General features: G+C 43.0%; 1 long non-coding RNA gene and 1 pseudogene across 2 annotated transcripts in view; one reads left to right on the plus strand and one right to left on the minus strand.

The window, feature by feature from the left end:
* The window catches only part of LOC102553083 (uncharacterized), a 58,833-nt gene that overhangs the window by 12,398 nt on the left and 20,845 nt on the right, over nt 1-25,590 (plus strand). The window contains exon 3 of one of the 2 annotated variants that reach the window (XR_015643053.1): nt 16,607-16,800. The exons of the other annotated variant lie outside the window; for it this stretch is intronic. This is a non-coding gene — a long non-coding RNA (uncharacterized LOC102553083). Of the gene's footprint in view, nt 1-16,606; nt 16,801-25,590 lie in introns of those variants that run through there. 2 annotated transcript variants of the gene reach the window in all.
* Nucleotides 20,266-20,363, minus strand: LOC120098341 (U6 spliceosomal RNA; annotated as a pseudogene).

Here is a 25,590-nt window from a genome sequence, read left to right on the forward strand (position 1 = left end):
AACTCCAGGCACACTCGCTCCCTGTAATTATTAAGCACAAAAGATGTAACTCAAGGAGGCTAGGTCTGAAAGTACAAATTCCACTTCCGCTAAGCACCTTACATCTAGTCTGGCCACTGGGGTGGTGGAGGATGACTCAGTAAATGCATTACTGACAAGAATGTCAAACCAGTAGAATGGCTAAATATTTTGAGCAACTTCTTTAAGTAGATATTTGGCTCCCTGGTGTCATCTCTTATAAACTGTTTGCCCAAGTTGGGCTACTTCAAATTTGCTTCTCTGCATTTTTATTCTTTATTTATAGGCATTTTTTTAAAGATTTATTTATTTTATGTATATGTATACACAGCCACTGTCTTCAGACATACCAGAAGAGGGCATCAGATCCAATTACAGATGGTTGTGAGCCACCACTTGGTTGCTGGGAATTGAACTCAGGACCTCTGGAAGAGCAGTCGGTGCTCTTAACCACTGAGCCATCTCTCAACCCCCTATTTATAGGCATTTTTTTATAGTATTTGTCAGATATATGCCTATTCCTTCTGAAGTGTCTGATGGGGTTGAAGACTAGATAGTCATAGTCTTACTCTAAGCATAAGTAGTTTAGGATTAGAAGATGTTTGTCTAAGAAGATGGTTTTAGGTTGATAATGCAAGTTGGGATAGAAATTGATTTAGATACAGAGCTCTGAACTTACCAGGATAGGATAGATAGTAAAATACTTTCTCCTGAGTTGCTGAACATAAACAAAATGGACTTTTGAATGTAACTCTTCCCTATTTTCATAATTATTCATAATTTTTCCTACTGTATGTTGTTTATTATTTTAAGAGAAAGAGCCTTTTTAGTTAGGAAAAAAGGGGAACTGTTGAGGTTTGGTCTGTTGCTATGTATGTGCACAAAGGGATGCTATGAGCCCTTGTTCCTTAATTTAAAACTTTTGGTTGAATAAAGATGCTTACAGCCTATAGCTAGAGAGGTAGGTAGAATTTCATTTCCTGGGCTTGGATGTCTGAGGCAGGAAACCACAAGAGATGAGGAAGAAGGTAGAGAGAGAAGACAACATGGGGTGGGTGAATTATGAAAACATGGCATGAGGGCTAGCCAAATAGAATAAGAGTAGCCCATGCGGAACTTGGCTAGTCATATTCTCGGGGTTATTGGCAGGGAAGTAGACATAATACCATAGAGGGTAGCTATCTGCTCAGCTTTAAAACTGTCTAAGACTTAGTATAAATAAAAAGGTTTGTGTCTTTTATCTGTGAACTAAATGATCTAAGGAGGGGTAGAAACCCCCAAACTATGGCATTTGCTCCCCCACCCCTTTACAATTTGTCTGGTTCTTTAAAGAGAACATTTCTTTATTTATTTTGGGGACAACATTTCATGCTGAAGTCTAGGCTGGTCTGGTACTCACAGACCTCAACTTCTGTCTGTTTGCCTCAACTTCTGAGTCCTGGAATTCTAGACATAGGTCAGGATGCTTGACTACGCTCTATATTTTTCTTTTCTTTTCCTTTCTTTCCTCCTCCTCCTCCTCCTCCTTCCCTCTTCCTCCTCCTTTCCTCCTCCTCCTCCTTTCCTCCTTTTCCTCCTCCTTCTCTTTCTTCTTTGACAGGGTCTCTCTATTATGTCCTTGAGTGTCCTGGAATTTGCTATGTAGACCAGACTGCCCTCAAACTCACAAAAGTCCACCTACCTCAGCCTCTCAGTTCTGGGATTAAAGACATGAGTCATGATGCCCAGATTTTATTTATTTTTCTTAAGAAAATATCTCCATGAACTGGAATTTTAATTTTCACTTAAAAGATTTAACTTGTTTGGGGGGAGCAGTACTAAGATTGAACCCAAGGCTTCCCATATGCTGGGTAAGCAACCCACCACTGGCCTATACCACAGCCTTCCTTCCTTTTACCTTTTACACGAATGCATACAGTTATCAAATCCCATTCATCTGGACAGCCAAGGGCAACACATTCCATTTTATGCCGCCTACACCTCGGTTTAGATACATGTTCTAAAGGCTGGGACTGTGACCCCTCCCCTACATAGTGAAGCTTCTCCCTTTCTGTGGATGGCTTTGCAATGGAGTGTAGGAGGGAGACAGCATGCCGAGCTCTTGCTCCTCCCCGTTCCTGAGTTTGTGAGATAGATTCCTCCAAAACCTTGGCTGGGAGGTTTGCATTCAAAAACCAACTGAATACATCTTGGGACTTCTGCGGGCACCCCTCCCCCTCTGTTTGGAAAGCATTTTTCCAAACTGTGGTGCATTTTTCCTGAGCACACTGTATTTAGAAGGCAGTCGACATTTGCATAAAATTAGGCCGTAGCCCACCTGCTCAAGGATTGTGTAAGAACCAACACCCACTCATTGGAGTGTGGCATGTGAACTTGTGCACTTAGGTTGTGAGCTCTTCCAAATAACGTTCAATAGCCCTGTGTTTTTGACACTGAGGGGGAAATCACAGGTACTATCCATTTTAGGGGAACTGAGTTGCCTGGGGCTTTAAATTTGCATCCCTGTGGCATCCCGCTGTAGATAAGCAAGGTTGTGTGAATAGTTTCAGGGAGTGTGGGCTAGAAGGAAAGGAGTTTGATTATTTCACCCTGATATCTTCACTACTGAAGACCACTTGTAACAGTGAAGCAGCTGGAGGGGTAACATGATTCATATTAATATATGCATGCAAATGGGTTAGAATGGAATTAGCATAATTCCTGCGCTTTGGTTTTCCCTCGGAAGTTGAGACTATTGGTTTATTTACAGTCTGCAGTGAGACCAGCCAGGCAGTTACGTTGCTGACAGATGGTAGGGAAGAGAAGGCCATGTGCTGTGGCTCAATGGGTGAATGTTAACATTAGAGTGTGTGGGTACAGCTCTTCAAAGAGGCCGGAGCCAGGAGAGAAAGCCTGGGAAAACAAAGGCTCCCTTTGTCTAGAGTTCTCCGCCAGTCCATTGACTCCCTTTCTCATAGTTATCCCTACCAGGGTTTTAGAGAGAAGGGGAGTTGAGAGACACAGGGGTGGGCAGATGGGCAGGGGTGTGCCAGGACCAGGGCAGAATCCTGTATGAGGAAGGAATGGAGAGGAGGGTAGGAACTTTCACCCAGTAAGAAGCTGGGTTCTAAAATGCTGGAAACAAAAGCCAAGCCAGGAGAACAGTTCCCAAGCCCGGCCAGTCAGACACTATTCTGGAGGGAAAGGGTTGAGGAGGCAAAGAGCAGACTGGGAGACAGGACGTGGGGTACCCTGAGAGACTCTGAGATCCCTGATATTGAGAGGAGGCCCTAGCCCATTTGTGAAATACTGTGGCCAGCCAGGGATAGAGAAGCCTGTAGCTAGAAGGTGAGTGCTTAGGCAGGCCTGGGCAGGAAACTCAGGTAGTTTGTAATTGCATTCCCTCTTTGGCCTCCCATCACAACCCATGTCTTCTCAGGCCAAGCTCAACCCCCATAAACAATTTCACACACACAGAAGACAAGTAAACCCCACCCCTCACTCTATTTCTTTGTGTGTCCAGAGGAGGACACACCAGTAAGTACAGAAATAAACCACAAGTGTTACAAGAATGGTTGTCCCCACATTTGGAAACATGGAGTAAGGAGAAAAATAGTTCCAGTAACACCTAATTGTAGGTTCTCAATATGTATTGATACATATTCTGGTGAATGAATGTGCAGTTTAGAAAGTGTGTTTCATTCTTCTGTAATCTGTCTTCATAGTTAGCATGATTTATGACACATATAACCTTTTGCTTCTTACCACAAGTGTATGTGTTATAAGCAACTGCGTGCACAGGCGTGTTTGTCTGTGCACATGTGTATGAAGACCTGAGGTTGAGTTAGGGTATCTTTTTCTACTGTTCTTCACCTTGTGGTTGATAGCTCTCACTGAACTTAGAGCTTGTGGGTTTGCCTAGACTGGAAAACAACCTCTTAGCACCCCCAGTCTGGGGTGGTAGGTATGAGCTACCACATCTGGCTTGTAAGTAGGTTCTAGGGACCCCATTCAGATACACATGATTGTATAGCATACACTTTACCCACGGAATCATCTCGCAGCCCCTCACGATGGTGGTTTAGAATGGTTATAAGCCTCCATTTCTTTGCATGGAACCCATCGGCTTCTCTGAGGCATCAGGAAATGCACAATACTTTGACTTCCTTCACTGAATTTCCCATGACCTTATACTTTCTGTGAGGTTAACTGTATTGGTCAGGAAAACAGGGTGAGTCTTACCAGCTCCGGATGAAACCCTGGGGCCCGGCATTGGTTAGCGAGTCCGTGAGGGCAGAAGATGCAAGATATTTTGCATAAAGCATGGCTATTTTCAGAAGAGGTTATGGAGTCGTGCGTTTCTCTCTGGCCCCAAGTTCTGTGACGGTGCCTGGGCCTGGCCATTCTGAACACAAGTGTTAAGGGCAGTGAACATGCACACATTTGCTCTTACCTCAAAGACTCCAGTGCCACTGACTACCTCCCATGCCAGCCTCCCTCTGCTGACCATCTCCGAAATTCTGCTGTGGTGCTGAGAGTAGACAAGCTTTGCTAGCACTCACAGTGCCCCTAGAGGTTAACGTTAACCTTAGTTTCCACATCAGGAACTTGAGACTCAGGAGGCATCTGAACTAAGATTTTTATTCAAAGCTGCCCTGTTCCAAAGCCCATTCTTTTCGATTACTAAAGCCTTTATGATCCTGGTAGTTTCCCAATAAAGGAAAACCATGTGAAGCAGAATTAAGGGTCATGCTAACATCTTGCCTTTGTTATTGAAATGTGGGTCGGTAGCAATAGAGATTTGATAGACAATTACCCACGAATGGCAGAGGGACCTGCTAATGACAACCAAGAGGACAGAGAGGAACCGTGATTAGACTCTTTGGCTCGCTGTGCAGAAATCTAAGGGGAAAAACAAAAGAAAATAAAAGTGATGTCAGGAGGGTCATTCGTCTTTATTTTTGTAGCTTAGTATCTGACCCGCCTCTTATGTTCGGCATTCCTGAGTTAAGTGCTCTAATTTCCAAGGTAAGATGAACCTCCCAACTTCTCCCTCTCTTTTAAAAATAACAACTATGGGGGCTGAGACATAGCTTGGTGGTTAAGAACAATTACTGCTCATACAGGAAATCTGAGTGGAATCTGCAGCACTGTCGTCAAGGAGCTTACACCTGAGTGTAACGCCAGCTCCAGGGCAGCTAATGAAGTCCTCACTCCATAAGATGGACTCAGAACTACGTATAATTATTTGCTCTGCAACCTTCCAGCCAAGCATCCCTTCCAAGACTGAAGGGAGGAATGCTAGTGGCATCAAGGCCGTCTAGGCCAAGAGTAGCAGTGTGCTTGAGAAAGAATTATATATTGGCCCAGGCCCTGGTGCGCGCTGACCAGGGCAGGTGGTCTCAGAGGACACTTCTGCAGAATGTTCTAGGGCACTCTTCTGAGCTTCCTTACTCTGATCATGGCTCTTCAGTCCCCCTCAGAAATCTCCCAACTGCCCAACCTCCCTCTCTCATTTAAAAATAACAATTATGGGGGCTGAGAAGTGGCTTAGCAGTTAAGGACACATACTGTTCTTGCAGAGAATCTGAGCTCAGTTCTCAACAGTAACATTGGGAAGCTCACAACTACCTGTAACGTCAGCTCCAGGCTACCTGACGATCCCTCTCCTGGTCTCTATCGGCACCCGTCCTTGCATGAATATACCCAGTCACAGGTATATACTCACACATGATTTCAAGAATAAAGCAAATCTTAAACTACTAGCCGTACGAGATCCATAATTCATACCCCAGAGAATCTGGTCTTCAAAGGTAAACAAGTCAAAGTTTCTTGGAATATTTTCAGCATTCCACAACCATCAAGGATATCTACTTATGAAGATATTAGATGTGACTCTGAACCTTTAATGATCTCTCCAGCTCTAGTTACAGATATGAATTTTCACTTCCTGTCCATTCACCTAGAGTATCCATTCACAGACACTTCCCATACCGTTCTCACCACTTCACCCTCACTCTGTGGGAATTGCTAATCTAGTGTCTGTTTCTGTGCATCAGCCTAGTCTAGATATCTTAGTGCATGAATAGAATCATACGCTATGTGACCTTCGTATTTGATTTTCTTTTTCACTTAGCGTAGTATTTTAAAGCGTGGTGAGCGTGAAGTGGCATTTTCTGACCAAGTGACATAGCATTGTGTTGGTAAACTACAATATGTTCCTCAGTTCACCTCTTGATTAACGTTCAGAGCATCGCCAGATGCAGAGGAAGTGAGTCATTGGGGGGTGGGCCTTAAGTATTAAGGCCAAGTTTCATTTCTAGTGCTCTCCCTGCTTCCCTACAGATACAATGTAAACCAGCGGCTCACATTCCTGCACCCGCCTTCCTCACCACAGTAGGCCTCACCCCCTCCAGCTGTAAAGCCAAATTTAAACTGCTTGTCAAGCAGTTTGATGAGAGCAAAAAGAAAAGTAGCTAACACACCTGGTAACTGTATACAACTTTCCAGCAAGGTATCAAGCTGTTTAACATAGGGGCTCACTGATATCCCTGCCAATGGGTGTCCGCACCAACACTTTTTGCATTAAAAATTGTATTCATCATTGTGTGCATGAACTTATATTTCTCTAACAATTAATGATGATGAATATTTTATGGGCTTACTGACCATCTGTTTATTTTATTTGAGGTTTGAGGACACATATGTTTGAATAATTTGCCCATGTAGAAATAGTTTTTATTCTTGAGTTATAAGAATTCACTATAGGGTTGGAGAGATGGCTCAGCGGTTAAGAGCACTGGCTGCCCTTCCAGAAGTCCTGAGTTCAATTCCCATAACCACATAGTGGCTCACAACCATCAGAGCCCTCTTCTGGTGTGTCTGAAGACAGCAACAGAATACTCGTATACATTAAATAAATATTTCTAAAAAGGAATTCATTATATATGGTAGTCTCAAGTCTCTTGTGTATTACTTGCAAATATGTTCTCCCTGTCAGCTGCCTTTTCATAACAGCGTCCTTCAAAGCACACATAGTTTCAATTCTGTTTCCTTGAGCTGCTTGTATTCTGTCTTAAGTAAAAAGCCACTGCCTAAGCCAAAGCCACAAAAATGTAATTCTATACTTTGTTCTAAGGGTTATGTAGATTTACATTTTCCACCCAGGTCCAGGAACCACTTTGAGTTAATTTTGTGTATAATCTGAGATAGAAGTTCTCGTTCATTCTTTTATGTATTGGTATCCAGTTGTTCGAGTGCTAACCAACAAATAGACTAGACTCATGGAATTGTCTTTGTAACCTCACCACAAGTAAATGGACCATATCTACAGTGTTTATTTCTATGATCTCACTTCTATTCACCTACGTGTCTGTCCTTATGCCAGTGTCTTCTTGACACAAACATCGGCGGTTGGGTTCCCACAAGGGACCTGTCAAGAATCATACAGTTTTACCTTTACAAAGCAGGGTTCTTCAGTATCGGTTCATGACCCTGATGGAGCCAGGTGTGGTGCTGAGGCCGATAGACTGTAGATTGTGAGTTTGAAACAAGGGGAGGGAGGGAGGGAAAGAGGGGAGGGAGGGAAGGAGGGGGGGATGGAGGGAGGGAGAGAGAGAGAGAGAGAGAGAGAGAGAGAGAGAGAGAGAATTTCTGGATGCATGATAGGAAAGGAATGGGAGAAGACTTGGAAGGAATTGGAGTCCGTCTGTTTTTTCAGTACTCTGTGCCAACGAGCAGGGAAGCATTTCTCTCAGTAGTTTAGTCTGCCCACTATAGTTGCCTCCTAAGCACAGTACAAGAACGGTCTGGTCACACACAGGATGCATATCATGTATGGTATATATTCTGTACATATTTTACAGCGGTATATGATGTTTTCCAGAGGTACATAGGATCTGACTGTAATCTGTTTCGTTTTGGTTTTTAGGATTGATTGATTGATTGGTTGGTTGATTGATTATAAGTACACTATAGCTGTCTTCAGACACACCAGAAGAGGGCATCAGATCTTATTACAGATGGTTGTGAGCCACCATGGGGTTGCTGGGATTTGAACTCAGGACCTCTGGAAGAGCAGTCAGTGCTCTTAACACTGAGCCATCTCCCCAGCCCGCGTTTTGTTTTTTAACTCTGGCCAGATGTACTCACCTCACTGCTCTGTCTTCTAGCAGATCTCAGACATTCAATCCCTGCCTCTCTAAGCTGGGCACACAACTCAGTTCTATCAGCGGATGTGGTACCCCATCCTCCTCATCCCTCAAGCCCTCCCCCCCGGCCATCTGCAGCCTGATATTCCCAGATGTGTTAGCTTCCTGCGGCTGCTGCAGCAAATGACTGTGAATTCTATGGCTTACAATTGCATAATGTAGCCTCGGGTGGTTCTACAGGTCAGAGCTCTAAATTGATTTCACTGTACTAAAAACCACAGTGTCAACAGGGCTGTGGCCTTCTGGAAGCTCCAAGTAGAATCCGTATCCTAACCTCTGCTTCTAGATGCACATGTGTCCCTTGGCTCATACCCCTCCCTTCTACTGCCAATGCCAGCAGCCTAGCATCTTGCTTCCATGGTTACATTGCCTTCCACTTGCTGTGGTCAAATTCCCCTCTGCCTCCCATTGTGAGAACACCTGTGATTTTATCTAGAGAAAGCCTGGAGGAACCAGGATGATTTTTTATGTCATGAGATCTTTAATCACATCTGAGAGATCTCTTTTGCCATATAATGAACATCTCCACAGGGTCTGTATTTAGCCCCTGTGAACCCCCTATGACTTATGTGGCTAATGAGAGATAGGGTCTGTTGCGACCAGTTGAAGGCTGTTATTTCTTTGTATCTTAACTTTACTTTTGTTCTGACCAGTTTTAAGATATTATAATGGTATCCTTGTAATTAACTTTCTTTACTGAGTTGTTGAATAGATAAAAATGTGTAGGGGTGATTGATTGATGTGTGGTACTCTTCATGGGGAGACATGAACAAACATTTGCTTACCCCAGGTAGGGAACCAACCGAGGACCAAAGTAAAAATACCATCAGAGCCCAACTTGGTGAACCAATGATTTGGATTGAGACTACTTACCAGAATCTGAGTGAGGGGTTACTTGTAAAAGCAGAAATGACTCAAACACACATGCGTCACTGAAGCCCACCCCTGCATCAGTAGCCTGTGAAAGCCAGAAACCTGGAGCCCATTGCAAAGCCCACAGGCAGCTCAGAAGGTTGGAGAGTGTCCTTTCCTGGTAGCTCAGCTGGTCTTAGCCTCTTCCTGGCAGCTCAGCTGGTCTTAGCTTCTTCTGGGCAGCTCTGCTTGTCTAAGAGTGTCTCTCCTGACTGCTCATGTATGCTTGGGGAAGAAGGGGATCAGAGACTGGTTTGTTTCAGGGACTTCCTGAAGTGTACTGAATTGTTTAGTTCCTGGGCTTAAGAAGCTTCCCAGCAGGATGTGGGGAGGGGGAGTGTGTTCAGCTTTCCTTAGAACATTCTATTGTTTTATTGCACTGTAAATATTCTGGCCCTAATGAGCTTTCCCCATAGAAACATCCTATTAGTCCACCACCCTTTTAACATTCATCTTAAAATATTCTGATATTTCACCTACCCTTTAACGCCTGTGCCTTAAGGAGTTTCCCTCTAAGATTCAAGGTTTTAATCTAGACAATGGTATGTGGGTATTTGGGAGTGGGCTTTCATTGATACAGGTCCCTTGTGTCATCTCTACTTCTGTAAGGCACCAGTAAATAAATCCATTGGTTTACTAAGCTAGACATGAATGGATTCAACTCCTTGATTACCAGTACCCTAAATGGGGCTGAAATTGGTAACTAGGGAAAAACAACAAAATATGGAAATGATTTGGTACTGCTATAAAGAAGGTCAAATGCAATTGAGAAGAATTTTTTCAATTAGAAAAGTCCAGCGATGGCAATGAATGTGAAATAACAGAGGCAACTAAGAGAAGTTGCAGGTGAATGAATACCAACACTAAGCAGGTAGTAAGCACCCTGAGGGTGGATTCTGGGTTTTCACTCTGACCTGAACTTCAGGTAGGGAGCTAGCCTAGAACACCCAACAAAAAGGACTGTTTTCTGTAATCAGTTGATCAGTTGAGCAGAGAGCCTAGGCTAGCCTGGAAGTTGGACTCCAAAATGGGCTAAACAAACACCACCTTGTGTAATGCCTTTCTTACACCCAGGTCTCTGGACCTTCTGTGTGACCCTTGCAGTACTGCCTAGAGAGTCGCCCAGGGTCAGCTTGGTAAAAGGTATGGCATGGGCCCATATCACTAGAGTCTTTGGGAAAGGGACCTGGAGTCTAAATTTTTTTTTTTTTTTTTTTTTTGGTTCTTTTTTTCGGAGCTGGGGACCGAACCCAGGGCCTTGCGCTTCCTAGGTAAGCGCTCTACCACTGAGCTAAATCCCCAGCCCCGAGTCTGAATTTTTATAAAAAAGGACAATCCTCACAGGCAGGAGCATGGTGGCTGTGGAGAATGGGAACCGGCAGTTGGGAGAATCCTGTGCAAATCGCTTTGAGTATTTAAAGGAGCACAGCCTGAGAAGGCAGAGAAGCTTCAACCTCATTGGCCAATTATGATTGACTGGCAGTAGCTGCCTAGGTCGTGATGAAGACGTGAATAATGAGGACTTGCCTCGGCTTTCACGAGAATAAAGCCATATTAAATTAGTGACGTTTGCCAAAGTTAGAGATGGTGAATCGTGTTGAATGCCAGTTCCTTTGCTTTTGTTTTCTCCTAGAAAGACCTAACTATACGTCTTCATTTTATGCCGAAGTACAGTGTATGTACAAAAGTGAATATATATATATATATTCAAAATAAAACACATGCTTTAAAAAAAAGTCTTTATATAGCAGGATCCAAAATCCTGGATAGCACACTGCATTGTCTCACAACTTTCTTAATGTCTAATTTAAATAAATCCCTCTTGGCATAATTTAAGCCCTTTCATTCTCTCCCCAGAGGAGAGCACAGCAGCTGCCCCTCCTCCTTTTCCTCCATATGCCTCCCTATTTTTAAGAATTCAGTTCTCCAGAAACACATTAATGAGACACTTCTATTTTAATGAGTTATTTGTTTGGTGGGTTGGCATTCTTCCTCTCTAAAGCTCAAAATTCTTTGTTATGGAGACAAATTGGAATAGGACATGGAGAGCCAATGGAATTCGGAGCCATCCAAGCTTGCTTTTCCTTTCACAGACGGGGCAAGAGGCCCTCAAGAATAAGGCCTGTCGGGGCTAGGGATTTAGCTCAGTGGTAGAGCACTTACCTAGGAAGCGCAAGGCCCTGGGTTCGGTCCCCAGCTCCGAAAAAAAGAACCAAAAAAAAAAGAATAAGGCCTGTCTTACCCACACAGTAGAACCAGAACTGAGTCCCAACCGTCTCACCTCTTACACAGAGTTTCTTCCACCACGCCATGATGGTGGAACTCTGGGGGTGATTTGAAGTGAGAGAACAAGCCCCAAACTAACACTTACCAGATTCTTATACACCAACACCATTTCATTCAAGTTCCTGGTCCTTGTGCCAAGGTTTGAAGCCATGAAACAGTCCAGACCAGAAAGCTAGGGGACTCTTTTAGCAGGAATAACCTTAATCAAGAATGGATGGACATGGGTAGGTAAATGTTCAATTTATCACCCCTTCTTTGATACAACCACTTGTGCTGAGATCTTCGCAGGCAATGACCAAATTAAGGGGACGTTATCCTGTTTTGAAATGGGCTCTGAACACAAACACATGTATTCACAGGATACACATACATATATATACATACATACATACATACATACATACATACGATAAAATTCATGAAGTTACACTTTTATATGGGTTCATTACATTTGAACTATGTCTTTACAAAATTGGCTTAAAAATTTTATTTTGTTGCTGGTATTTTTTTTTTAACCTACAGATAAGATCTCACATAGGCTGGCCTAGATCTCACAATGATGGCGTAGAACTCCTGAGCCTTCCCACCCCCACCCCTACCCCAAGTGCTCACATAGGCATGTGCCACCATGCCTGGCCATTGTTTCATCGTGTGAGTGGTCCTGAGGATCAAAGGCAGGGCCTTGACTATGCTGATTCAGTGCTTTATCACTGACCTTCCTCCGTTGAGTCCCAGGAATGCATTATCTTTGGTTCAGTGATTCTGTTTGCAGGAATTCTTCATGTAGAAAAACTTGCGCAATTGTGCAAAGGTATACGAGTATAATTGCATCTTGCAGGATGGATTGTAGTTGTATAAAAACTGAAAATATGCAAGTATGATCAAAGGCTAAGGGGCTGCTGTAGCCTGCCCTGTAGATTCAACAGGGACATTACTCCATGCACATGGCATAGGGCAACTTATATACAGATGTGGATGGCAGATCAAGACAGTTTAATGAAAAGAAACCACTTGTCAAGTATACATGAGCCCACAGAGAGTAGGGAACTATTTATGCCAGAGGCCGAGCTCATTTCATGACTGAGGTTCTTGTGAGGAGCCTCTGCTCCTGGGTAAGACTGAGACATCTCTAGAGCAGGCAGATGAGGGAAACATGCTCTTTGCTTCAGGGAGGAAGGAAGTCACATGGTGAGGTGAGCACCAATTTTCCTTGTGTAACAGGCATCCACTGGGAGTGCTTGTGATCTATGGCTTTTCTTCAGTCATGGCTTTGTCAGTGCTGAATCCTGGGAGATGGCTTTATATCTGTAAGGTACTGTAACTGTAGTGCTCCGGACCCAGGGCCTCTTGGAACCTCCGAGACACAGGGCTGATAGAAAGGGAAAAGGAATGTGTGTCCTCCTCAGTGGGACCTGGGACTTGTGCTTTGGATCCTGAAGGGATTTCTGTATGGTTCAGTGATTCTGTTTGCAGGAATTCTTCATGTAGAAAAACCAGGCATGGTGGCACATGCCTATGTGAGCACTTGGGGTAGGGGTGGGGGTGGGAAGGCTCAGGAGTTCTACGCCATCATTGTGAGATCTAGGCCAGCCTATGTGAGATCTTATCTGTAGGTTAAAAAAAAAATACCAGCAACAAAATAAAATTTTTAAGCCAATTTTGTAAAGACATAGTTCAAATGTAATGAACCCATATAAAAGTGTAACTTCATGAATTTTATCGTATGTATGTATGTATGCAGAAATCATTCAAGTGAAAACAGAGGTGGACACAGTGGCATTGCCTGATTCCAGCCCCTGCTGGCATAAGTTGCAGCTATTCCCATCTGATAGGCAGATAAAACTTGAAAGCTGTCTAGAGTACACAGCAAGCAGGATAGAGCTTGGCACAAGGACTAGCTTGGCATCCAGCTACAGTGAGGGAACACTAGCATTTAGATGGACTGTAAGACCAAGGGCTGATGCTGTTACAGGAGAAGAAAGTCAAGAAAAACATCAGGAAGAAATACAAGTGACAAGTGACACGGTAACAGAAACGGGAGGATTTGGCAGCCAGTCATGAAATATCAAAGAGGGAACCAAAAAATGAGGATTCCCACCTGCACCTTCGAGAAGGGGGCCCAGCCAAGACTTTGGCCTCCAGAGCTGTAAGAGAATCAGTTGTCGTTCTCAACCCTACTTACGATTCTACTCTACAAAGACCCAAGGAAAGCCATACAACAGTGTTATCTAATAATATTAATATGTTATAATGCAGTGACATGATTCATGCTAAGGTGTAATAACAATCTTGTGATTACATTATTATTTTATTATTATGTAACATTATTAGTAATAATAACAGGAAGGTAAAATGAAGCAATGGCGTGATTGGCACTATTTGGGAGGCAAAAAGGTGAAGCAAGGCTGCACTGTGGGTCGGAGAGATGACTCAGTGGTTAAGAGCTTGCTTCTCTTCCACAGAGCCTGAGTTGGGATCCCAGCACCCACATCTAGTGACTTTCAACTGTCTGTAAGTCAGCTATAGGGAATCCGAGGCCCCTTCCTGTCATCCACAGACACTCACACATATGTGGCATACACACACACACACACACACACATACACACACACACACACACACACACTAGCTTTTTACACAAGATGGTTTGTTTGTTTGTTTGTTTGTTTGTTTGGGGGTTTTTGTTTTGTTTCTTTTTGGGTTTTGATTGGTCTTTCAAGACAGGGTTTCTCTGTGTGGTCCTGGATGTCCTGGAACTCACTCTGTAGACCAGGCTGGCCTAGAAGTCAGAGATCCACCTGCCTCTGCCTCCCAAGTGCTGGGACCAAAGGCGTGCGTCACCACCAGCCAGAAGAGGAACTTTAAGTTAACTAAACTTAGAGGATAAGTAACTTGTCATTTCAGCAACAGGAGAAGATCCTTGGTTCTGGTTATCACTTTCCCACCCGTATAACCTTGGGGACATTGCTTAGCTTTTCTGGTGAATCAGTTTTCTGTTCGATCTTTAATCTCCCTCTCTTCCTTGCTCTGCCTTCACAATCCTGGGGTTACAGGTGAGTACCACCACCTCCAGCTGACGTCCAGCATTCTTTAGACCAGCATGTATGGCTGCTGCTGCTCTGTAGTCAGTCAGATAAGACACGGAGCTACCTCATGCTATTTTTGAGCTCCCTATAACTTGAAGTTGTTGATTGTGCTTCTAAACTGGAAAATGCTTTCCTATTGTCTATTCCGTGCACCGAATAAAGCTCCTTTGTAAGTCTCCCTGATGAGCTATCTCTCAGATGTGACAATGGTGTCACCTTTGCCATCTAGGTGTCTATCTTAGCCAGTGCTCTGTTGCTGGGAAGAGAAATCATGGCTATGGAAACACACATAAAGGAAGTCATTTAATTGGGGCTGGCTTACGGTTTCAGAGCTTCAGCTCATTAGCAGCATGGCACGAAACACGGCAGCAAGCAAGCAGACACGGTGCCAAAGAAGGGGCTGAGAGTTCTACATCTGGGTAGGCAGACAGCAGGAAAAGAGGGTGACTCTGGGTTTAGCATGAGTTTCTGAAACCCCAACACCCATGGTCAGTGACACATTTCCTCCAACAAGGCCACATTTTCTAATCCCTGTTAAGTAGCATTAGTCCGTAATAACCAACCACTCAATATATGAGCCTATGGGGGGGCTTTCCCTTTGAAAACACCAGTGTCTCACTTCTGTCATTAGTTCACAGGGAAGAGCTGGGCTCAGCCCACACCCCACAGATTACCCTCACATGTTCCAACATCTGTATTTATCCTGTGCCTAAATTAATCCAGGGTCTGTTTTAAAGCTCATACATAAGTTCTGGGGAAGATATAGAAAGAAGCTACTTCTTTGTCTTATTGACCAAATACAAGCATATGGATGGTCTCCCCTTCCTCCTCTTATGTGGGAGCAATTAGACTCAAGTGTCAATTACTTGAGATGTGACATGCCAATATCTTTGTTCATTGTCTAAAACTGATTTTACTTTTAAAAGCTTAATTCCCCTCCCACCGTGTGTGTGTGTGTGTGTGTGTCTCTGTGTGTGTCTATGTGTCTGTGCATATGTGTGTATGTGTCTGTGTGTGTGTGTGTCTGTGTATATGTGTAGTGTATGTGACTGTGTCTGTCTGTCTGTCTGTCTCTCCCTCTGTGTGTGTGTGTGTTTGTGTGTGTGTATGTATCTGTTTGTCTGTCTGTCTCTGTGTGAGTGTGTCTGTGTCTGTCTGTCTCTGTGTGTGTGTGTCTGTCTGTCTGTCTGTCTCTCCCTCTCTGTGTGTGTTTGTGTGTGTATGAGTCTGCCTGTCTGTCTGTCTGTCTGTCTGTCTATCTCTCTCTCTCTCTCTTTCTCTGTCTCTGTGTATGTGTGTGTTTGTGTGTGTGTGTGTGTGTGTGTGTGTGTGTGTGTGTGTGTGTGTGTGTGTACATAAAAGCAATCCAAAGTCGGTACTTGGACTTGGACTCCAGTTCTCTGGAAGAGCAGCATGTACACTTACCCAACAAATCCCTTCGCTCTTAACTTTGATACCACATACACACAGCAACAACAAAAACCACCCAACAGTTCGAGTCACAATAGAAGAGGTTTTTTGTTTCTTTGTTTGTTTTGTTTTGTTTTTTGACAGATCCACTGAGCCTAAGGCCCAAAGATTGCATTTATAATCCTACATTACCCTCCAAAGAGATGGCCATATCAATTTAATCCCACAAGACTTGTTTTCCAGTGTAAAATTTTTGTTCAGCAAGGTGTAACTGATTAGGGACTCCGGGCATCAGCAGAGCCTCTCGTTCTGACAACTGTCACATCAGTTGGGATGAAAACCTCTTAACTAGAGAAAGAGAGAGCCAGGCTGCAGTCAAGCTTGCAGTCATACTGGGGAAAGAGACTCAGAGAGCCAAAGGCAGGACAGAAAGAGCGAATGGGAGGAAGCCAGGATCAGGACCACCACAGTGGAAGCTCAGCAGCAGAGAACAGCAAGTAGAGACTTCTCCAAGCCATGCTGGAGGCCTGGCTTCATTAGCCTAAGAACTTTCCTCTGAATAATTCACGCAGCACTCAGCAGGGTGTCACTTTGTTTTTATGCTGGCTTAATAAATATTGATTGTGATGTCAGAAAAGGTAATTAAAAATTAAAGCACTCTTATGTTTAAGACGTTGACCCTCACTCGCTTCTATTGCTTGGCAGATTGTTGGACGTGAACTTGGGTATCGCAGAGCAAATCTTTCAACAATAACAGAACAGAGAGTGAGTTGTAAGGTAGAGCTACTGAGTGAGCAAACTGCTCTATTTCCCTCCACAATGCATCTGTGTGAACACACAGCCTCCCCCCCATCCCGCTCTCTCTTCATCAGAATCCAAATATAAACCTATTCATTTAACCATTTCCCATTAGCAGCTTCTTTTGCTGTGACTAATGCGTAACTATTTCCGGTTGACTACATTCACAAATGACTATAAAAGAAATTCCAGGAAACTCAAGTTTATTTACTATTTACTTTGTAAAAAAAAATTGAAAAAATGTTCCTATTATATACTTACAAACTCTGTGATTCGTGATAAGTCAGCTAGCTATACTCACAAGCCAACCTCTTTAAAATTAGCATCCAATGTGTCTGATATTAAATGTATATAATATTAAAAATGCTGTAGTCAGTACTGGTGAGATGGCTCAGTGGTAAGGGCACTGGCTATACAATTCTGATGATATCCAGTACCCCCATAAAAGTGAAAAGTAGAAACAGGATCCATAAAGTTGTCCTTTCACCTCCACATGCTCGCATGTACCCGACTGTGAAAATGCACATATATAATAATAAATATATCTAAGTTATATAGTCTGCCCTCTGTTCCTACGTGTTCAACTACTGAAGGTTCAAAGGACTGCAGATTGGAAATATTTGAGCCAAGCGTGGGGGGCACTCCTGTAAGCTCCACTTGGGAACAAGAGTCAGGAAGATTATGAGTTCAAGATCATTCTCAGCCACAAAATGGAGTAAAAGCCTGACTGGATGGTGTGAGACCCTGTCTCAAAACAAACAAGCAAACAAAAAGAAGGAAAGGAAATATTTGAAAACAGTACATCTTTATTGACCCTGTCTTGGTTAGGGTTTTACTGCTATGAACAGACACCATGACCAAGACAACTCTTACAAGGAGAACATTTAATTGGGGCTGCTTACAAGTTCAGAAGTTCAGTTCACTATTATCAAGGCATGGCAGTGTCCAGGCAGGCATGGTGCAGGAGGAGCTGAGAGTTCTACATCTTCATCTGAAGGCCGCTCAGAGAAGACTGACTTCCAGGCAGCTAGGATGAGGGTCTTAAAGTTCACATGTACAGTGACATGCCTACTCCAACAAGGCCACACCTCCTAATAGTGCCACTCCAGGGCTAGGCATATTCAAACCCTGACAGACCCTGTGAATATTTTTTAATTGGCTCAATTTCTGGCACTCTAATTGAAGTGGAATTTGTACTATGTAAGGCAGTGGTTCTTAACCTTCCTAATGCTGTGACCCTTTAATACAGTTGCTCATGTTGTGGTGACCCTCAACCGTAAAATAATTTTCATTGCTACTTTATAACTGTAATTTTGCTACTGTTATGAATTGTAATATAAACATCCAATATGCAGAATATCTGGTGTGCAACCCCCAGAAGGCTTGTGACCCACAGATTGAGAACCACTGAGTAATTTAGAGATGACCTAAAGCAGAGAATAAGTGTGGGTTCTATGCAAACAATGCTGTATTTTATTTACAGACCTAAGCATATGTAGATTTCAGTATCCTGGGTATGGGGCGGGCTATGACAGAATCCCCACAGACAGCAGAGGTGGGAGCAGAGGGACTAACATGGTGATCCAAGAGGGACTGACAGGGTCTAGAGAGATGGCTCAGAAATTAAAACCACTTGCTACTCTTCCAGAGGACCCAAGTTCAGTTCCCAGCACCTCACATGGCAATTTACAATAATCTATAATTCTAGTTCCAGGGATCTAAATCCCTCTTTTGGCCTCTGCTGGCCACAGGCATGCATGTGGTACACAGACATACAGGCTGGCAAAACACAAATCACATAAAATAATTTTTTTAATTAAAGACTTACAAAGTTGATAAATTATTTAAAGAAAACAAGAAATCACTCATGGTAAACACAGGTAATCATGAATCCAATTTTAGCACGCTTGCTTCAACTTAACACGTGTACATTTAATAAAATGTTGGGATCACATTGCATGCACAATTTTGCTCTATTTTTCCACTGTTGTTATGTAATAATCATTATATATTGCCAGATATTTAGAATTTAATACTAGAAATATTTGATTATATTGAAGAATCTAGTAATAGAGGTAATAGCAATATGTCCATGCCAGAAATATAACTTCAGATACAACTGTGTAAATGTAGCTTTATTTCCTCAGATGATGGGATGAAAAGAAAGTGGAGCCCAGAACATTTCCTTCTGTGTTCAAACTATCCCTAGGCCTAGGCCTGGAAGCTTCTAGCCTCTGTACAATCTAATCTTCCAAGCTGACTGATTCAATTTGGTGTCTCTCAGCTTCTGACTGAATTACTCACACCACACATCACCACCATATATTCTCATTCTCTCTCTCTCTCTCTCTCTCTCTCTCTCTCTCTCTCTCTCTCTCTTCTGCTGCTACTGCTACTGCTGCTGCTGCTGCTGCTGCTGCTGCTGCTGCTGCTGCTGCTGCTGCTGCTGATGATGATGATGATGATGATGATCTTAAGAAGCCTCTCTTTCCTGCGGTATTTTCATGTGAGTTAGGTGTATCATATCTCTGACTCATTCTATAAATCTTTCTCTGATTCATCACTTTGTCTGCCCCTCAATTAGACGTCACTTACAAACATGGCTGCTTCCTCCACAAATTAACTTTCTTACCTTCACTGTTAAGTATTAAAGGTGTGTACTAGGGGTGTGTCTGTATTCTAGCTGGATAATACAGACCTAGGTGGTCTTTGGATGTGACCCCTTGCCAGAGCGGCCACAGATACAACTGTGTAAATGTAGCTTTATTTCCTCAGATGATGGGATGAAAAGAAAGTTGAGCCCAGAACATTTCCTTCTGTGTTCAAACTATCCCTAGGCCTAGGCCTGGAACTGCTAGGTTAAAATTACAATCGTATTATAGAATACTAAACTCACTCCTTTTTTGAGACTAGGACTCACCATGTAGCTCTGGTAGCCTGGAACTGTCTACACAGGCCAAATTGGCCTTAACCTTCCAAGAGTCCAACTTTCTCTGCCTCCCAAGAACTGGAACTAAAGGCATGTACCACCATACCTGTCTAAACTTGCATCTAGTTATTTGCTATATCATGCGAGGAAAATATGTTTTTAAGAATAATATTTATTTTATTTTTAGTTATGTGTATATGGGTATATGCCCTTGGGTGCAGGCATTGACGGAGCCAGAAGGGTTTCAGATCCCCTAGAGCTGGAGTTGAAGTCTGCTGAGAACCAAATTCTTACCCTCTGGAAGAGCAGAAATCACTCTTGACAGCTGATCTGTCTCTCCAGCTATAGCCTTTACATAAACATCTTTTGCAGCATCTTTGAATGTATGCGATAGATTTTAAAGATTTATTTTATTTTTAAAATTATGCACACATAATTTAAGATATGCATATATTTAAAGTTATAAGTGTCTCTGTGTGCAGCCATGTGCATGTGTGTGTAGGTGTCTGCAGAGTCAAGAAGTATCAGAGTCCCTGGAGCTAGAGTCACAGGCAGTGTAAGTCACCCAGTGCTGGGAAACAAATTTAAGTCCTCCGAAAGAGTACTACCCATTCCTGTCCACGGAATCCTCTCTCCAAAAACTATGGGCCACTTCACAGATTGTCATGTCACCTTTGCACAGAGGCCAGGCTAACTTGTTCTGTCTCCTTCCAATTTTAGGATATGTGCTGTCACGTGTTGTGTTTTGTTTTTATCTGTTTGCTTTGTGTCTTGTTTTGTTTGAAACTGGGTCTTGCTCTGTCTGGCTTAGAACTTACTCTGTAGCTTAGTCTGATCTCAAAGTCTCAGACTTCTGTCTCATCCTCCTGAGCACATGGACTACAGGCTTTCACCATAACTCATGGATTAAACACATTCACTATAACTAACTTGCGGGCCACAGGCACTCATCATAACTCATGGACTATAGACATTCATCATAACTAACTCGTGGACTGTAGGCATTCACTATAACTCAAATGTGTGTCTCTGAGCAGTTCTAGGGCGCATATTTCTAGAAGTTGGATTGTAGGGTCAAAAATTATAGACACATTAAAGACTCTTAACTCTATGTTCTCCCACAGAGATACTTACATATCCATGCTTATTTTTACTCCATTCACAAGAACAAGGATCAGCCAAGATGTTCCTTAACAGATGAATGGGTAATGAAAAACGTTTTGCAAGTATACAGTGACAATTTATTCAGTCATAAAGAAAAATGAAACTCACAGGGAACTGAATGGAACTAGAGATTGTCGTTGAATTAAATGAGGTCTCTTGGACCCAAAGGCACAAATATCACACATTCTCTCTCATATGAGATAACTAGCTTCCCGGTTTTATGAATGTGAATTTGTGGAGGAGTAAGTGTGGGTATAGGTCATAAAATTAGAAGGGGGCCTTGAGGTATGGAAAAGAGGTTTAAAGTTGGGAAGAAGGGGAGTGATAGAACACCTTCCCATGGCTTCCTCAGTTTGTGTTCTTACACAACCCAGTACCAACAGCCTAGGAATGGAACCGCCCACAGTGGATTGGTCCCTGCCACATCAATCAGCCATCAAGAAAATACCTGACAAACTTGCCTACAGTCTGATGGAGATAATTCCTCAGCTAAAAATTCCTTTTCTCAGACATGTCTAGGTTTGTTGACAAAAATCTGACTAGTACAAATATTGATCAACAGCTGCTAAATATAGCTATTAAACAGTTAAATGTTGTAAACTCACCACTAAATAAATTAGTAGAAGCAAGGATGATAAACATTCAAGACTTATCATTTTATAATATTGCTACATTTCAGTATTTTATATTTATGTTTTGTTATATTTATCTTTCAGTTATTTTACATCCACTGTATCTCTATAGGAGCTAAATACAATCCCTTTCCAGCTCTGTGCTCAATGATGTCACCATGGCGGTAGCTTGAAATAGTTACACTAAAGAATTGGCCTATGCTTTAAATTGGTACTTGACTAAACATCTCGTTGTTGTCTAAACTTATAAAAATGATAGAGTTCTGGGATACAGCTCAGTGGGAGATCATTTGCGTAGCGCCAGTTCAATCCTGGATACCACAAGTGTCTTAGTTAGGGTTTTACTGCTAGTACACCATGACCAAGACAATGCTGTAAGGACAACATTTAATTGGGGCTGGCTTACAGCTTCAGAGATTCAGTTCAGTATCTTCAAGGTAAGAGTATGGCAGCATCCAGACAGGCATGGTGCAGGAGGAACTGAGAATTCTACATCTTCTTCTAAAGGTGCTAGCAGAATACTGACTTCTAGGCAACTAAGATGAGGGTCTCAAAGCCCACACCTACAGTGACACACCTACTCCAACAAGGCCACACCTTCTAATAGTGCCATTCCCTGGGCCAAGCATATACAAACCATCACAATAAGGAAAAAAAGGAATTCTGTCCAGTTACTGTGGTGTACACCTATAACCTCAGCCCTTGGAAGGTAGAGAGAGGAGGATCAGGAGTTCAAGGTCAGTCTTGGCTACATAGCAAGTTTAAAGCAATACTGAGCTACATGAGACCCTGACCCAGGAAATAAAAATTAAGCAAGAAAATGACCAAAAATGTTTAACAAATGGTCTTTTTTTTTTTCTTTTTTTCGGAGCTGGGGACTGAACCCAGGACCTTGCGCTTGCTAGGCAAGTGCTCTACCACTGAGCAAAATCCCCAACCCCACAAATGGTCTTTTAAGTTGTCTATGTTGTTAGGGATCAAACCCAGGGCCTCAGACATACTGGGCAAGCACTCTACCAGAGAGCTGGATTTATAACTTGGCTAATGTAGATTAAACTTAATAGTGCATAATCTTGGGGGCTGGAGAGATGGCTCAGCGGTTAAGAGCACCGACTGCTCTTCCAGAGGTCCTGAGTTCAAATCCCAGCAACCACATGGTGGCTCACAACCATCTGTAAAGAGATCTGATGCCCTCTTCTGGTGTGTGTGAAGACAGCTACAGCGTACTTATATATAATAAATGAATAAATCTTTAAAAAAGAAAGAAAGAAAGAAAGAAAGAAAGAAAGAAAGAAAGAAAGAAAACCAAAATATTAAAAAAAAAAGGGGGGGCTGGGGATTTAGCTCAGTGGTAGAGTGCTTGCCTAGCAAACACAAGGCCCTGGGTTCGGTCCCCAGCTCCGAAAAATAGAAAAAAGAAAAAAAAAAAAAAAGAGTTGCCATGGTCATGGTGTCTGTTCACAGCAATGAAAACCCCAACTAAGGCTGCCCCCCTTACGCTTCCTGACAGTTTCTTAACAGATAACTGACCACCATTAATGAATACAGTATGCCAGTGGTTTTCAACCTTCCTAATGCTGTGACCTTTTACAACAGTTCATCATGTTGTGCTGACTCGAATTATTTCATTGCTACTCTATTACTGTAATTTTCCTATTGTTATGAATATAATATATAAATATCTGATATTCATGATAATCTGATCTGTAACCCCCAAAGGGGTCATGACCATTGGTTGAGAACCACTGCAATATGGTTTATATAGTAGAGTATGAATTCATTATAAATTGTGCTAAACACCCATTAAGACAAAAATTTGCAAACAGACACCTATGATTTGTGAGAGATCTATTGAGCAATTCCCAGCACACGGCTACCCCCATGCTATGCTGCCCATCCCATGACATGAATTACCGTCTAGGTTTCCTCCTCAGTTCTGGTCACCTATGGTGCTCTAGGCCCTACCTAAGACCTGTGCTTCAATGTCAAGGTCAGTACATTTGGAGAGAAGCCGTGCACAAGCCTTGGCTCCGCACAGCATCCTTCCCCAGTTGGACTGGGCCCCAGTGTCCCTCAGGTCTCTGGCTACTTTCCCATCACTGCAGAGAGAGCTCTTCTAAGATTCAGCTATCTCCCCTACCAGCCTCAAATCCTTGATGAAATCTGAAATAGTTCTACACTTCGCAGTTCGGGGTTTGTTTGGTTTTTATCCCTGCTCTGGAAGAAGTCGCCAAGTGCATATTCCGTCTCTCTGGGAAGTCTCCTGTTGACACTTTAACTTGTTGAAAAGGCTGCATCCTAAGCGGTTGAGGATGGATTTGTCTGTGGGAGTGAACAGGGTCTGCTCAGCCCACAGAGCAAATACACGGCTGGTTCTCACTGGAGCCAGCATGGTTTTGTCAACTCATTCCCACAGTGGTCTCAACGGGCCTCTGCCAGCTATAACTTCCCTGCCAATCAAAGTGAAGAGGTCCAGGGAAACCAGAAGGGCAGATGAAGATAGTGAGTTGTTATTCAGTGGCTTGTTCTCTGGCGTTAGACTTAGCAAAAGCATTGCCTTAGACAGCCCTGAGCTGTACATGGATTCGTTTCCAGGATCCTGCATCCCCGTGGCAAACTCCAGAGGAACGACTATGTTGGTGTTTTCAGAATTAATTTACGAGCCCCTGAGAGCCTCAGAACAGTCTCCTTTGCTCAGTTGGGTACCACAGGAACTGGCTGAGGGTTTGCACCAGGCAGATGCTGTCTGGAACAAGAACGAAATGCTAATGTGGCAAAGACAGCATAAGGTCTGAGCACACAGAACAGCTTATTATTTTTACTGTCTGAAAAGCCTGGAAGGTGGAGGCAGGGTGCAGCCAGCTTTGGGGCCATAAGTGAGTGAAATTAGCACAGGAATTCGGAATCATTTTTTTTTTAAAAACAGTGTGTACGGAGAGTAACCCCAAGGACATAATTAAATAAATCTTAAATAAATGAACATCTTAAATAAATGAACATTCCTTAGAGATGCTTTCCGTTAGTCCATTATCCTCCCTCACCGGGAAATTCTTGAGGCTGAATAACTTTAGAAAGAAAAGAAGTTTTGTGAGTCTGTCGGGGTCTTTTGTTGTTGTTATTGTCATTTAAAATCTCACAGTTCTAGGGATTTAGGGGACAGAGAGAGTCTCAACAATGGCAGGAACCCCTAGAAGACAGCAAAATCACATCATCAAAAAGAAGGAAGGACCCAGTTCTCCTTTCTTCATTAAAACCCTCTCCTGAGTACCTCTGGGTTCCATAAAAATTCTCTTTGCCCCTTCTGAGGACAGAGATTCCTCTAAGTACTCCACCCTCTCTATCCTCTTCCCACACACAAGCTCTCAGGAATACACTGGAACCCTATCTGTGTCCTAACTTGCTTGGCAGATAAAATTCTGTCTCCTTTTTTCAATTCAAGGTTTCAGAGAAACCTTGGAGGAAGGGTGGTAACTTGAAGCTAGTTTTCCCCCTGAACTTAGTAACAGAGTTTAAAGGGAACACACCTCAAAATACATAACAAACTTTAAGATCAATGCCCAGGAGAACAATATCTTTCTTAAAAAGGAAATCCATAAAACATTTTCATTGAGAAAATTAGCCCGGTTGTAAACAATTACCTCCTAAATCCTTCCTTGTGTAGTTTCTCATTAGCCAGACAAAGATCCACACGCTCCAATTCAGATGCCAAGAAGAGAAAGCAACAGAAGGCTGACGCAAGGCATGTACCCAGTGCAAGCGTTTGCAGGGAGCCTGTTTCCTGCAAACACAATGTCCTGTGAGCCTTTCCAAAGCCCTAAAATAACAGGCCTTCTTGAGGCCAGCAAGCGGCAGGGTGGCCAGCACCTGCCCAGCACTGGAGACTGGGAAACCAGAAATCCTTTTGCCTGGCCCTGAAGTCTCCCTGGCTTTCTTTCAAGCTTGGCTCTACTCGGCATAGATAAGGCCCACCACAGGACAGGCTAACACTTGTCAGGCACCACCCACTCCCCTTGCTTCTGAGTGGGGATTCCTTTCACCTTTGTTGGCCATAAACCACTGGGAAATGACCTAGGGAGGAAGTGCTAAAATCTGGTTTCCGTTTTTTTAAACTTTGTTTCTTTTTGCTTTGAGACAGAAACTTGCTAGGACTGGCTTCAAACTCTTCC

This window comes from Rattus norvegicus, chromosome 18, assembly GCF_021556685.1.
Source record: "Rattus norvegicus strain SHRSP/BbbUtx chromosome 18, alternate assembly SHRSP_T2T, whole genome shotgun sequence".
Classification (NCBI taxonomy): Eukaryota; Metazoa; Chordata; class Mammalia; order Rodentia; family Muridae; genus Rattus; species Rattus norvegicus.